Here is a 14,190-nt window from a genome sequence, read left to right as displayed (position 1 = left end):
ATAGTCAATGCATTACAGTGGTGATGGGTCCAGAAGGCGTAACAGCAGAAAGAAACGAGATAAGAACACACATGCGTAACAGAAGGCGTGCACGAGGGCGTACACGGAGGTGTGTGCTAGAAACGTCACATAGAGGTGTCACAAGTGGGTGGATCCATAGGAGAATTCTGCAGTGTCAGCAGAAACATGTGGCAGAGATGCGCGCGCAGCAGCATGACGTGTGATTGACGTGTAACTGGAGGGTGAAGGGGACTTGACATTTGCGCTACACAGGGAGACAGAAGTCTGGCGTGTCAGAACAACCTAATCCCAAATCATATCTGGTATCTGGTGTTTGAGGAACTATATTATCTAGAAGGAAAGGTCTCTCGGGCAGAGGCTATTCTATACTGACTGCTAGTGCGTGCATATGTGACTACGTGTCTACGTGTAAAGCAAGGGGGCCATGGGCCTACCATGGTAACGGGAGCTATGAATTACTTGCATGGAGACAGAAAGGCCGGGCCCTTTGCTCTGCAGCTGGGAAGGATGTTTACCTAAACTACTAGACAGGAATGTATTTTCGAGGAGCGGAGCAGATAACTTGAAGGCAAAATACAGTCTTGGCAGGCAAGCAGGCCGAGCCAGGCACCGCTAGCCGCGCAGGGAGTAAGGTAAAGGTCATGGATACAGATGCAGGTCCAAGCTGCAGCTTCCAGAGGCAGAAGGCAGAAAAAGCTCGATGGCAGGAATCAGGGCCTAACTCGCCAGAGCCAGGAAAACGTGAAAAGTACACCATGTAAAGACGGTGGCAAGGCATACTTAGGAACTGAATATTCGATCCATTCATGGTGGATCTGAAAGAGGACATGTTAACGTTGGACGCAAATGTATTTGCGTCTTCATAGCTGGTTGTGGAGGGAACATACATGTACTTGAAACACGTACATGGAGCCGTTGGGGTCTACGATAGGGGACACAATTGACCATAAAAATTCATATTACCTCAGTAGTATTATTAATATATTTCTAAAGTCTATTTACCAGATTTCGTTTTAATGTCCATTGCAAATTTTTTTCATAATACTTGTTTTCTAAAAAATGTTTTATTGTAAATGTATGGTGAATAGATTTGATTGTATATGTGAACAATTTATTTTTGCAGTTTTAAACTAACTTTCTTTGTATATGTGAACATTTGGAAAAATGCCACCACCCATCATACCTCATGGCCTGTATTTCTTCTGTCATGGTTCTAGCTGGATAGTTTGCTTCTAGCAATCTGGTAAGTGTGTTGTTTCATTTAATATGTTGTTCTCATAACTAAAGTTCTCTCTAAAGTAAGCAGGGACTGCAGGAACAAAATGTGCAGCTTTGAGAAACACAAGAGATTTACAGCAAAAAGGGGCAAGTGCCCTTACTGAAACAGGAACAATGTGGGACAGATTACATAATTTCTATGCATGATGTATGAGTTATTATTAAAGAGAAAAAAAATCCATATACCTACATAAGCAAAGCACTATGCACTGGTTGGTTAATGGGTAGGCTGTAATGTATTGTGATTTACTGTGACCTCAAAAGGAATTCTCTATCATACCTTTGTAGGGTATAACCTGTACATGGAAGCTTGGTCCAGTGGCAAAATGGCTGATCTTAGCAGGCTTGGATAATAGAGTCATTTGTATAGTGATTTCTGATAGTTTCCTGTGTTGAAGAAACATAAGTGCAAGATAAAGCATTGCCATAAACAATGGCACCTTTCTCCTTGTACTTCTCCTTCTTGGAGTTTTTAACTGTGGTCTCTTTATCAAGATATTACTGTGCATCCTTCCTTTCCATTTGGGATATCTGGCTAGCAGAAGGGCAACCGCTTGTTTCGGACTTTAAATTTGGGTAAAATGGACACAAATCCATTACTAGTGATATTAAACCATAATCCTGGAATATGAACTTGGGTACTGAGAGAAAGTGCTTCTTTTTGTGCTGACTAAAATTGATGGTTTTTGAACTCTGGGGTACTACTTTCCAGGCTCCAGTGTATGTGATCGATCCTTAAAACATAGTGAGAGTGGCTAACTCTTAACTGGCTGCCTTTACTTTCAGGTAAGACCAAGTATTTATTGAGGAAAATACGCAAAAGGCCACTGGATTCAAGCTATCCTGGCTGACGAGGCGTGAAACCCCAAAACCTGTCCTAGGATGCTTGTTTCTGATCCAGGGAGGACCTGGCTTGGTGGTTCAGTCTGGACTGTTCCCATGAGGCACAGAGTCAAGACTAATTTGCATATATCCAGGTTTAAACTGAGGTGGCATGGTGAGCAAAAGAATAATGCATTTAACCCAGATCTCTTGACTGGGGGTGAATGTTTTGATTTGTTCTGCATTTTGTCTATCAATTGTGTGTTTTTCCCTATGAGAGGGGAGCTGGTTTCGTAATCCGTTTGTTACTGTGGAATTTACCTCCCTCTCTCTCCACCTGGAGGAAGGATTTTGAGTACATTTTGAATGATAATCCATAGCGGAACTCTATGCGCCAAGAACCCCTTTGGTCCTCACATGTTAGTGCTGCATTTCACGTTGATGTTAGGTTTCAAAGTGTACAGATTTTACCAGAGCAGAACTCAGCTTATTTAGTGTGTGGTGTTATCTGAATGTCAGTCATTGTCATTGTCAGGTCTACCAAGTGGCTATATCTTCAACATAAATGGACAAGGATGAAGAGAAGGGACAAAGGGTAGTGCCCTCCTTTCCTAGCAGCAAATTTCATTACGAAAAGTTCTCATCCTTATCTCAGTAGTTTCCTGTCATCTGCCGTTATTCGCATAAACTAATTTTACCCCATGGACAGAAAGGCAGATCTTAATGAATAGAGGTTTGGGACACTCATCCCATCTCCCTTAGGAGGAGGAATTATTTTGCAGGTCTATAAAAATAATCAGGAGTTTTGTCTCAAGCTGTATCACTGCTCTGTACATTTTGAGTTTGTGCATCTATGCTACAAAATACCAGTCACAGAGCTGTCACTGTTCAAAATGTTGAGAACAACAGGTTTGATTCATGAGCCAGCAGATTGTTTAGTTAAGGTCTTTTCTGTGCATCTCATTGTCTGCCTCTGGTCAGCTTTCTCTGAGCTCTATCAAAACTCCTCAAGATTTACTCAACATGGTCAGAATCAAGATAGTTTTGATTAGAAACAGAATTGAACCTTATTCAGCAAGTGGCAAAGATAATTTTCAATAGATTTCAAAACGTTTACCAGGTGCATATTTGTCTTTAACACAATTTATTTATTTTTTATTTTTTTTATTTTAAGAGTTTTATATAGTGCTGGCTAGGCCCGGAGGTATTATAGCGCTTTACATGAGGTTCCACAAAATTGCAAAATTACATCAATTACAATCAGTTACATGAATGATACATAATAATATAGAAGTTGAAAATAGAAGTCAAAAACACCCACTATTTGCATGTAAATTCTCTGGCAAACATTTTATAAGAACAGTACTTTTGCAAATACTTTTATGTGGGTGTTCTCAAAACAATGGCAAAGATTTGTTTTAAATGACCAAATACAAAATTCTTGAGAAGTAGTGGATTGTGAACTTCACAAATCTTGGCCATTAAAAATGTAGTTGTAAATCCACTAGCTGTTGAATTGATCCACAGGATTTAAGCAAGAGAAAATGTCTCTCTAAGGTCTTCCAACAGTAAGTTAATTGTATGTGTCTGCATATCTATTGGGTTCAATGTAAATGTTTCATTGTGTCAAAAATGCCTCCCAATTCACTGATTGGACCTTTTCAAAGTTATTTTTAGAATGTTCTCTAAATAGGTCTGCATGAACTCAAAAGTGGTACATTATACCCCTGGCAGTTTATGGTTAGTCCATTAAAGGGTATCAAAATGATGAATTGAGTACGTTTAGAACATATTAAGACTGTAACTGTGCAAATGAGAGACGAAAAGACTTGTTTGACCTTACAAGGAGGGATTACAGTTCATTGAAATATGACAGTCTCTCTCTGTAAACAAGTAATGTGATTCTATTACAATCCAGGAGGCTTAATTATGACTTTACTCCTTTATTGATTAAATTCTAGCAGCAACAAAATAAATAAATAAATACACATAACATGGATGAATAAAGGTTGATAAGAGGTACAAAGAGAGGTGAGTGGGCCAGTGTGATAATGACCTCATAGTCAGTCAATAAATCAACAACCTTAGCAAATTATATTCATCTATGCAGAGGAGCACACCATACCTTCTTTGCTTCTCTAGCAGAGATAAGTTCTGTGCTAACGTTTATTTCTCATTTTTAAATATTGCCAATTTACAAGCCTTGTATTTTAATTTTCATTCTGCAATGATTGAAAACAGAAAGTAGTGAAAAATAACACACACTTGTTCAAGGTCTACATCTCCTTTTTGTTCAGAGCGGGTACTCCTACTAGGCTTGGGTGGAATTAGTGGAGTTTCAATCGATGAAATTCTGTGGAGTTACCAAAAACTCAGCAAGATTATGCTGAGTTCTGCGAACAATGGCGTTGTGGTACATCACACTGCTCATCCTGATTTTTAGCACCAGGATCTTGGCCCACACTGTAAAATTACCATGAGCGACATCACATGCTTCTTTCTGCAGCTTGAGTAGATTTTCGACTTTCGGCAGCCTTTACACAGCGAGCAGCAGCTTACTTAGAGCGATCCTGGCTGAAGACGGCTGATAGCCAGAAACCGGTCCTAGGATACTTGATTCCGGTCCTGGGAAGACATGGCTTGGCAGTTCGGGCTGGACTGTTCCCATGAAGCACAGGGTCAAGGCTGATTTGCATATGGCCATGTCTGAACTGGGGTGGTGTGGAGTGCAAAAAAAACGATGGATTTAGGCCCAGATCTCTGTACTGGGGTGAATGTATGGCATTGTTCTGCATTCTGTCCAGCAACTGTTGTTCATTAAGAGGCATGAAAACACCCCAGGACATCAGCACCGTCAAGATTTTTTTTGTTTTTGGAGGAGGGGGCTTGGGGGAATGGGGTTCGAAAGTGATTCCGAGATACTTCTCTGCACGAGGCCCCGCCCCCTCCTCCAACAGCGATATTGTTCTTCAAGTTGGGGAATAAGGTTCGAGGTAAAAATAATGTTATAAGAAGGATGTACTTCTAAGGGGCATGTGTTGGCTTTTTTTTTATAGCTGACGTTGTGTACGTGATTACGTTAGAGCGCGAACGTAGAAAGAAAGGTCGCAATCAAATATAATTTGCCAGCCTCCCGTCATGTAGAGTAGTCTGCGGGCGGGTGACTCCAGCACTAAAAAGATTAATGGAGCCAAGATGTGAAATGTATATTTACCCCTGTCCCTGGACTCCACGGGGATTCGGAAATATAAACTCGTCATGGTTATTATTGTATCCTGCACCACATCTCCTTGGGATGACCCCAGCCGCGTTCCGTCAGATTCGGACACCGCTTCCACTCAAAATTAAAATGAAATCGCATCGCCATAATGTATTGCACTGCGTGAAGGATGCATAATTTACACTTATGCACCGACTGTCTAGATGATGCAAGTCGTTCGGTTTGCTTTTTATGCGCCTTTATGTCTTTGCAAGTGCCGCAGCGCCGACGACGGGGGGAATTTCATGCATTATTAAAACGATAAAGCATTCCATAGCAGTCTATTAAGAGCGCGGTGATGAATGCCTGAACATTTGTTCTTTCATGGGCGCGCACCCTTCAACACTGCGGATCATCTCGCAAACACTGGAGCCGCGGGAGATGTGTTTCCGTGAACAAGAGAAGCCTTCGAAAGTGAAAGAAGGTGACTGGTGTCAAAGCATCGTCAGGGGCCCAGTGCCCTGACACCGTCTTATTTAGTATTTCACTTGTGAACTTTCCTTAGATTTAATTTAGGTCATCATCACTAACCCAAGCAGTGGAGACTCCCCTGCATGTCAGCTTCCCCATGACGGCTGCGGTTGTTTCGCCACCAAAGTCACTGTTTCTCACACAGTAGAGTTGATTTGGGTATGACCGCCGACACAATCTTCTCAAATAACAGCACAGGAGTGTGACATTAACTCCATCTGATAAGGTTACTTGAACGTATAGCCTCAAAGTTGCTCTACCTACATCAGGTCTGTCGGAAGCTGGATTTGTTTTCTAACAAGGTAAGGACACACTACTCTTTATGAAAGCCAGACTTTTATTGGCTGCTTATATTCGACCTGGTATCTGCCCGGCACTCCTGCAAGAGAGAAAATCAATGCTCAAGTTTCCTCTAAAATCACGCGGCATACGGACATGCAGGAAGGCAGTGATTAAGGGGCAGATTTATGAGGCCCTTGCGCCACGTTTACGCCGCTGTTGCGTCACGCAAGGCGGCGTAAACGTGGCGCATTCCTACGAGACATTTACAACGTGACGCATCTATAGAGATGCGTCACGGTGTAAGGCCCTGCGCCGCATGAAACCTGCGTCAGGTTTCATGTAGGCGTTCCGGTGCAGGGGGGGGGCGTTCCGTTGCAGGAACGCCCCTAGAAAGTGACTCAGTGAAATCTACAAGATTTCATGTAGTCACTTTCTACGTCAATTCCTTACACCTGCTTGAAGCAGGCGTAAGGGTGATGCACCATGCAATGTAGGGGTGGCCCCAGGGCATTGCAGGAGTCATGTCGCACTCGCGACATGACTCCAGCAATGCGACGCCCGTATGCCGAAAGATGCGTCACGCATCTTCCCTGCCTTGCACCATGGTGCGCCGCATTGTAAATGCGGCGCACCATGGGTGGCGGAGCTGTGGCGCACTGTGGCGCACATTAACTGGTGCATCCCTGGGGATGCGCCAGTTAACATAAATCTGCCCCTAAGTGTATGGACTCAAACAATAATGCTCTAAACGCATCCTTCGTAAATTTCCTGCTGCTGGTTAAAAGGAAACTCGAAGACGTAACTACTGTAAAACTTAATTGTCTGTAAAGGTCCTGCAATGATAATTTTATGTGATTTTATGCTGTAACAAATTTTAAAAGTTTCTTTTATATGTGCTATGTTGTAAGATTTTAAATAATCATCACAATAAAATACTTTATGACTTATGACTTATATTCAACCTCTCCCCGCGAATCTCAGTGGCAGGTCTGCCCCTGTAGACTATTGCGGAGTTCTTTGCTAATTATCACTGTTCCTTGGCACCCTTTTGTGAAGACAAAAAGTTAAATGTTTTCTAAATATTGTATATTAGTGATAAAACACTGCACAAAAAACTTAGGGGCAGATTTATGTTAACTGGCGCATCCCCAGGGATGCGCCAGTTAACATGCGCCACAGTGCCCCACAGCTCCGCCACCCATGGTGCGCCGCATTTATAATGCGGCGAACCATGGTGCAAAAACGGCACAGATGCGTGACGCATCTGTGCTGGAAATGTGGCGCATTGCTGGAGTTGCGTCGCAAGCGCGACGCAGCTCCAGCAAGGCTCGGGGGTACACCATGTGCACAATGCTGCTTCAAGACCTACGCCTGCTTCAAGCAGGCGCAGGGTGTTGGCGCAGCATTGCCCTGAAAGTGACTGAGTGAAATCTTATAGATTTCACTCAGCCACTTTCAGGAGGCGTTCCTGCGCAGGAACGCCCCCCCCCCTGCGCAGGAACGCCTCCTTATGGCGCAGTGCTTTACAACGTGACGCATCTCCTAGATGCGTCACGTTGTAAATAGGGCACATTGTTTGGGACCTTTAGAAGAAGATGTTTCTCAGGAGAGTCACTCTGAGAATGGAAGGATGTAACACTATGGGGCATATGTTCAAGTCCCTATCGCCACCACAACGTCACTTTTACCGACGTTGTGGTGGCGATAGGGGCTTAGCCTTATTTACAAGGCAGCGTTAAGCAAGGACCCACTTTCACCCTATGGTTAGAGTGAAAGGGGTGGGCAGTGGGTGTTGAGGTGGGCGTTCCACTACAAAACCTATTGATTTGGATGCTGTCCCCTATGTATAAGGGTGGCGTAACTAGGAGGCAGCGCCAACATTAAGACCAGCGAAAACCTGGTCTTAAGTTCGCAAAACGAGGAGAAATCCATTATTTCTCCTCGTTTTTACTTTTTCGATGTGTTTTGCCTTCTGCAGCACACATGGAAAAAGCAAAATGCCATGGATTCTTTAAGAACAGGTAGGTGCCCCTTTAAAGGAAAAATCAGTTTGTAACTACCATGAGAGCTGCACGAAGCAGCACACTTGACAGTGACAAAATGGCACTTTAGGATTGTTTTTATGCAGGAAGGGACACACATAAACAGTCCTCCCCTGTACGCAGACACTCTTGCACTATGGTGCAAGAGTGCCTGCATTGGTGCTAAATTGCTAAACTTAGCGTCATCGCTTTGGGAAACGCAAGGCTGCACCACATTCTTGTAAATATGGTGCAGCCTTGCATTTCAGAAGTGGCGGAGTGAGGCGTTAAGTCAGGAAGGCTAACACCTCTCTCCACCAATTCCTTGAACATATCCCCCTATGTCCCAGGGGAGACTGACCATTTGCATATCTGTCTATGCCGGATCGGATAGATGCACTTAGAAGTTTGGGTCTGGTTCTCTGTTAATAGCATATTTAAAGGTAAATGCATGGTTCCAAACCTGCATTCTGCATTACTTCCATAGCTAGAATGACTACTCTTCACATAGTAGAATGTTCCATGAAGAACACCTGTACTATGTTATGTGGAGAACTGGTGTTACCGACAGCTAGGTAATAGGGAGATAATTTTATCTCCGCTTTCTTGGCTTTTAAAGCCAAAAAAGCTTAGATAAACCCCCTTGATAATATGCCCCAACATTAAATGTAAAAACTAGAATATTTCTTCAGTCTTCCAGTTGGTTCATGTGGTGTTACTGTGCTCTTTATTTATTGCACAGTCTGCCTGAGAGGTAGTCCTTAGGATGATTTTACGTGGAGGACAATCATGTCTTCTGTAATTAAATAAAGATTGAATGACTCATCCAAATGATAGTGTTGACTCGTTTCAGCCCTTAATACTGTGGGCTTCTTCAGGTCAGTGGAATGAAAGTGCTATTTGGGCAACACGGAAGGTTCAGCAGCGGCGGACGGTCTCTGCTTCTGGCAAATGCTTTGGCGTGTACCTGGCAAGAGGACCTGACAGGTGCACCAGTTTGGAGGAGGTGGTCGCACTCAGATCATGGCGAATCCTGCAGCCATGTGGGAGGGCAGGAGTATTGCCTACAGAGCTCAGCATGCCATCTGGAAACTAGGTGTCATTGGCCTAGCTTTTTAGATCAGTTGCTGGGGGATGCATTAGCAGAGAGTGACAGGAGCACTGCGGATTTTAACTGAAGTCAGCACTTAATGCCCATGTGCTGCACTGATGGGGCCTGCTATCTCGAATACAGCGTGAAGGTACTGCTCTGTTAGTGAATTGTTTGGCTCTATGATCCGTGTGCCGGAAGCCAGTTAGGCCGGTGAGGGCTGGCCACTCAGGTTGCATAGCACTGAGCAGTCAGGCTTAACCTAGAGGCAATGTGTGAAGTATTTGTGCAACACTTGTAACAGTACAAAAGGGACGCGCGTGACGGAAGCAGGCGCTGACACTGTTGGTGAGAGGAGCGCCTGGGAAAGGGCTCCTGTCCTCACTAGTCTGCTCAATTGTGTTTGCATTCTTTTTAACTTAAGCCTGTATTTTTCACAATTGATTTCTTTTAAGGACGCTTCTATTTGTTTTTAAATTCGCACTGCCTTACCTGCACTTAGTCCCCGGTCCACCGCCGACTTTTTGGTTTGTGTGGTGGGACGGATTCGTGCTAGAGGAAGTGATTAGTACTTCCAGTCTAGGTGCCAATCAGCTGCTTTGCAGCTGATCACTCTTCCTCTTCAAAAGTAGATGCATCGCGCCAAGCGCAGCGGACGTGGGTGACGGAGGCAGACTCTGACACTGTGGGTGAGAGGAGCGCCTGGGAAAGGGTTCCGGTCCTCACTTGTCTGCGCAATTGTGTTTGCATTCTTTTTAACTTAAGCCTGTATTTCGCAATTGATTTCTTTTAAGGACGCTTCTATTTGTTTTTAAATTCGCACTGCCTTACCTTCACTTAGTATTCGGTCCCCCGGTTTGGAAACTTGCTGTTCCGAGTGGACTGTGACTTTGTGTTCGTGACGGGTCCGTGTGGCTGCAGATATTGAGTGCCTGTGTATCCCCGCTACCTTTTTAATTATTGGCTCTTTGACGTTATCGTATTTTTAAGAGTGGAAGACAACTTCACAATGGCTCTTTGGCCATTGTTGGCTAGGCGGCAGTGGGATAGGTCCATGCCAGACGTCTGCTTTTCCAAGAGAGCTCATACTCCATTCTGAAATATTGAATCCTCTGTCCTGATGAAGCCAAAAGGATTCTCTGACTGAAACGCGACCGCACCAGCGTCGACATTTACAAAGGAGTCCCACCATTTAGAGTTGTGAGAATGAAGTAAAGCGCCACATTAATAGTTTTTGAGGTGTTATTCCTCAGGCGCAATAGGGACTACCTTATAGTGTACTGCTTTGAATTAAGAGTGTACACTCTGTTTGTTTTGTTCTCAGTAGGGGAACCAATTATTGATCTACTGGTCTTTGATATCTGTATATGTTTTATGTTGTATATGTTGTATATATTGTATATATGTAGTGTATCATTTATATGAGTGCAATTTAAATGTTTATGTAAAGAAGTGTACATTGTGTATATTTGATAACTTTATATGTATTAGTTTGTTGTGACTATACTGTGTTTTTTTCCCGTCACTTAATACGTACACAAGTTGTAAGAGTAGAAATTAATTTGTTATAAATAAGAATTGGGACTAGCAGGGTAACTAATTGTACTCTGGCTGTAAATAAATGTTTTGATTGATCCCTCTATACTGTTTACTTTTGATTCTACATCGTTGATGTTTATTGCTCAGGTAGATAAGGGTAATCTGGGCATGACCCCTGTTATATATAAACCTGGGAAAGGGTTCCCGTCCTCACTTGTCTGCGCAATTGTGTTTGCATTCTTTTTAAGTTAAGTCTGTATTTCGCAATTGAGTTCTTTTAAGGACGCTTCTATTTGTTTTTAAATTCGCACTACCTTACCTGCACTTAGTCTCCGGTCCACCGCTGTCTTTTCGGTTTGTGTGGAGGGACGGATTCATGCTAGATGAAATGATTACTACTTCTGTTCTAGACGCCATGCAGCTGATCACTCTTCCTCTTCAAAAGTAGATGCAGTGCGCTAGGAACAGTAGGCGCGCCAAAGGCAAGCCAGTCTGCGCCCATCCACGCAGTTTGTCGTCAGATGCCGGACATGCTGCCCTTTTCACCAAAGCTGGGCCGATCTACACAAAAAATGAGCTGTTTGCCTTTAGGAAAGGGGTGAGCAACTGCAGACGGTCTTGCAGGATCACTATTGAGGAACCTTTTCTGTTGTTTGAGTTGTGGCTTTAGCCCCACTCCTATGTTGACATCATGCGGTCACCATCTACGGTCTAAGACGACCATTAAGATCTTTAACCTCAATAGTCGATCATTAGCCAGGCACCATGCTGACATTTATGACCTATTGGAGGACACCTCCCCGGATGTCCTCTTTCTTACAGAGATGTGGCTCTCGGATGATATGACTGCAGAACCTGGCCTGGCGCTTCCTGTAGGATATAGCATCCTCACTCTTAACAGGGTGACCAGAGGAGGGGGCATCGCGGTGATCCATAAATCGGTCTACCCCTGCACCTTCACTAGGCAAACTATACCTGGATGTGAATGTGCCCTCTTCAAGGTCACATTTAGCCCAAATTACACCATGTCAGGGCTCCTGATCTATAGGCCCCCTGGGCCATCCACTGATTTTAAGACTATACTTGTTGAGGCGGTCAGTGCGCTAGCAGTTAACACCGCTAACTTCACAGTCACTGGGGATTTGAATATACACCTAGAGAAATTTGATGATCCTGACAGGGCAAATCTCATAGCATATGTGGCAGCTTGCCAATTAGAACAACTGGTGTCAAGCCCAACCCACATAGCCAGCCACTTGCTGGACCCAGTCTTCCCCAACATACCCTCACTAACAGTACTTGCCTCCATGCCCATGGGGTGGTCTGACCATTATTTGGTCCCCATGTCCCTTCAGGAGATAAACCCTTCACCAAGCATGGACCAGACATCCTCACTCAAACGCCCTTGGCATAGATTAATTGGGACTCTTTCCAGACCCGTCTGTCTACTACATGTCCTAGCCTTTCTATTTTTTTTAATTAAATGTCTTTATTGTGTTTGCATTGAGAACATCAATATAAAATAACAATCCCACTCAGAATCCCTCCTCCCACCGATCGGACAGTGCTGACTTCCTCTGCATGCACGGTATTATTGCATCCTTCTCACAATTGTATACACAGCCATTTAGCCAACAACCCGTAGCAGGGCAGGCGGCGCCTCACCACATTTACAAATTATACTTCTATTAAGGGACATTCTGCACAGTTCGTAACAGCAATACAAAGGCAACACTTTGAGTTCCAGCCCAGCCACAACTGTCTTTTTACCACACTCACTGTGCAGCCCCCTCGGATCCCTCTCTGTTCACCAAGTAAGTTTGGTACAGGCCCCAGAAGTTCTTAGGTCTACTAGCAGGGGGCTGCAGCTCACAAAAATTTTCAGATTGAGTGCAGCAGTAGAGCATGTTGTGCGCCCAGCGCTTAAGAGTTGGCAATGGGCCTCTCAACCAGCAGCAAGCCAGCACCCGGCGGGCCACAAGCAAGCCCATGTCTACCAGACGTCTGATCGCCCTCAGCAGTTTTTTAGTGTATCCTAGTAGGGCCACCAGGGGGTCAGGTGTAATGACAACTTCCGTTAGCTCGCTAATATCAGCAAATATTTTTTCCCAAAAGTCCCAGACGCCAGGGCACTGCCAGGCGATGTGCAGGAAGTCTGCTTCAAGTGCGCCGCATCTCTCGCACCGAGCAGAATCCCTTAAGCCATACCTGCAGAGTCTAGCTGGGGTGTAGTACACCCGATTTAGGAATTTGAAGTGGACCAGTTGATGCCGGCCATTGAGTGATACTTTCTTAGTGATAGTGCAAAAATATCATGTCATCGTCCAGTACAGTGTCTAAGTCAGTCTGCCATGCTAATCGCGCCTTAGTGTATGATTGTCGTGTGCTCGCTTGTGTTAGTTTGTACAGGTTGGACAGCAGTTTCGGGGGAGAAGCAGTTTTAAGTACATATAAAAGCTCAGGAACCTCAGGGGGCTCTGCCATGTCCCCGCCCAGCAGGTCACTGAGAGCACTGCGCACCCTGTGAAACTGGAATCGTGTCAGGAGTGGGGGCGTGTCGCAGGTTCCCAGTGCTTGTACCCATGTCTTTGCAACCCCATCCATGAATAGATCACCCAACGTTTTTATGTTCAGTTTATGTATGGCAGTAACTACTCCCTTCTCCTCGAGTGGGGGCAGCCATCTGGCCCAGTCCACTGGCATCTCCGGCAAATATAGCAGCACACCGTTTTGCATCTGCAAGAGGCTATGCCATGCATGATTCGTAGCTGTTATAGAGTCCAATAGGGGCATTCTGCGATCAAGCGGTTGGAAGATCATGTGTTGGAGTGAGTTAGGGCTCGCAAAGAGCGTCTCCTTCCGGACATGTGGTATGTTCCGGTCCCCATGCAACCAGGTGTGTAGATGTGACGCCTTAGCTACGCGGTAGTATACTTCCAGATCCGGGGCTCCAAGCCCCCCCATTGAATATGGCATAGTGAGTATCACCCACCGGACACGTGGTTGTCAGCCCGCCCAAGCTAGCTTGGTCATCTGCTGCTGCAGCCGTGCAAAGAATGATTTGGGGAGAGCCATTGGTATAGTCATGAACAGAAACAAAAATCTGGGGAGCACTACCATTTTCATTATTGATCGACCGACCGACCCCTGCCCTCACCACGTCTTCAACAAGGCCGACGCTATCATCGCACCCCACCTGCGGGACATCATCAACACCTCCTTCGACACCGCTACCTTCCCGGAGAGCTGGAAGCACGCCGAACTCAGCGCTCTACTCAAGAAGCCATCGGCTGACCCCACCGACCTCAAAAACTACCGCCCCATCTTGCTGCTCCCGTTTCCTGCAAAAGTCATCGAGAAGACCGTCAACAAGCAGCTGGCCGCCTTCCTCGAGACGAACGGATCCC

This window comes from Lissotriton vulgaris, chromosome 2_1, assembly GCF_964263255.1.
Source record: "Lissotriton vulgaris chromosome 2_1, aLisVul1.2, whole genome shotgun sequence".
Taxonomy (NCBI): Eukaryota; Metazoa; Chordata; class Amphibia; order Caudata; family Salamandridae; genus Lissotriton; species Lissotriton vulgaris.
Note: the sequence above shows the minus strand (reverse complement) of the source record.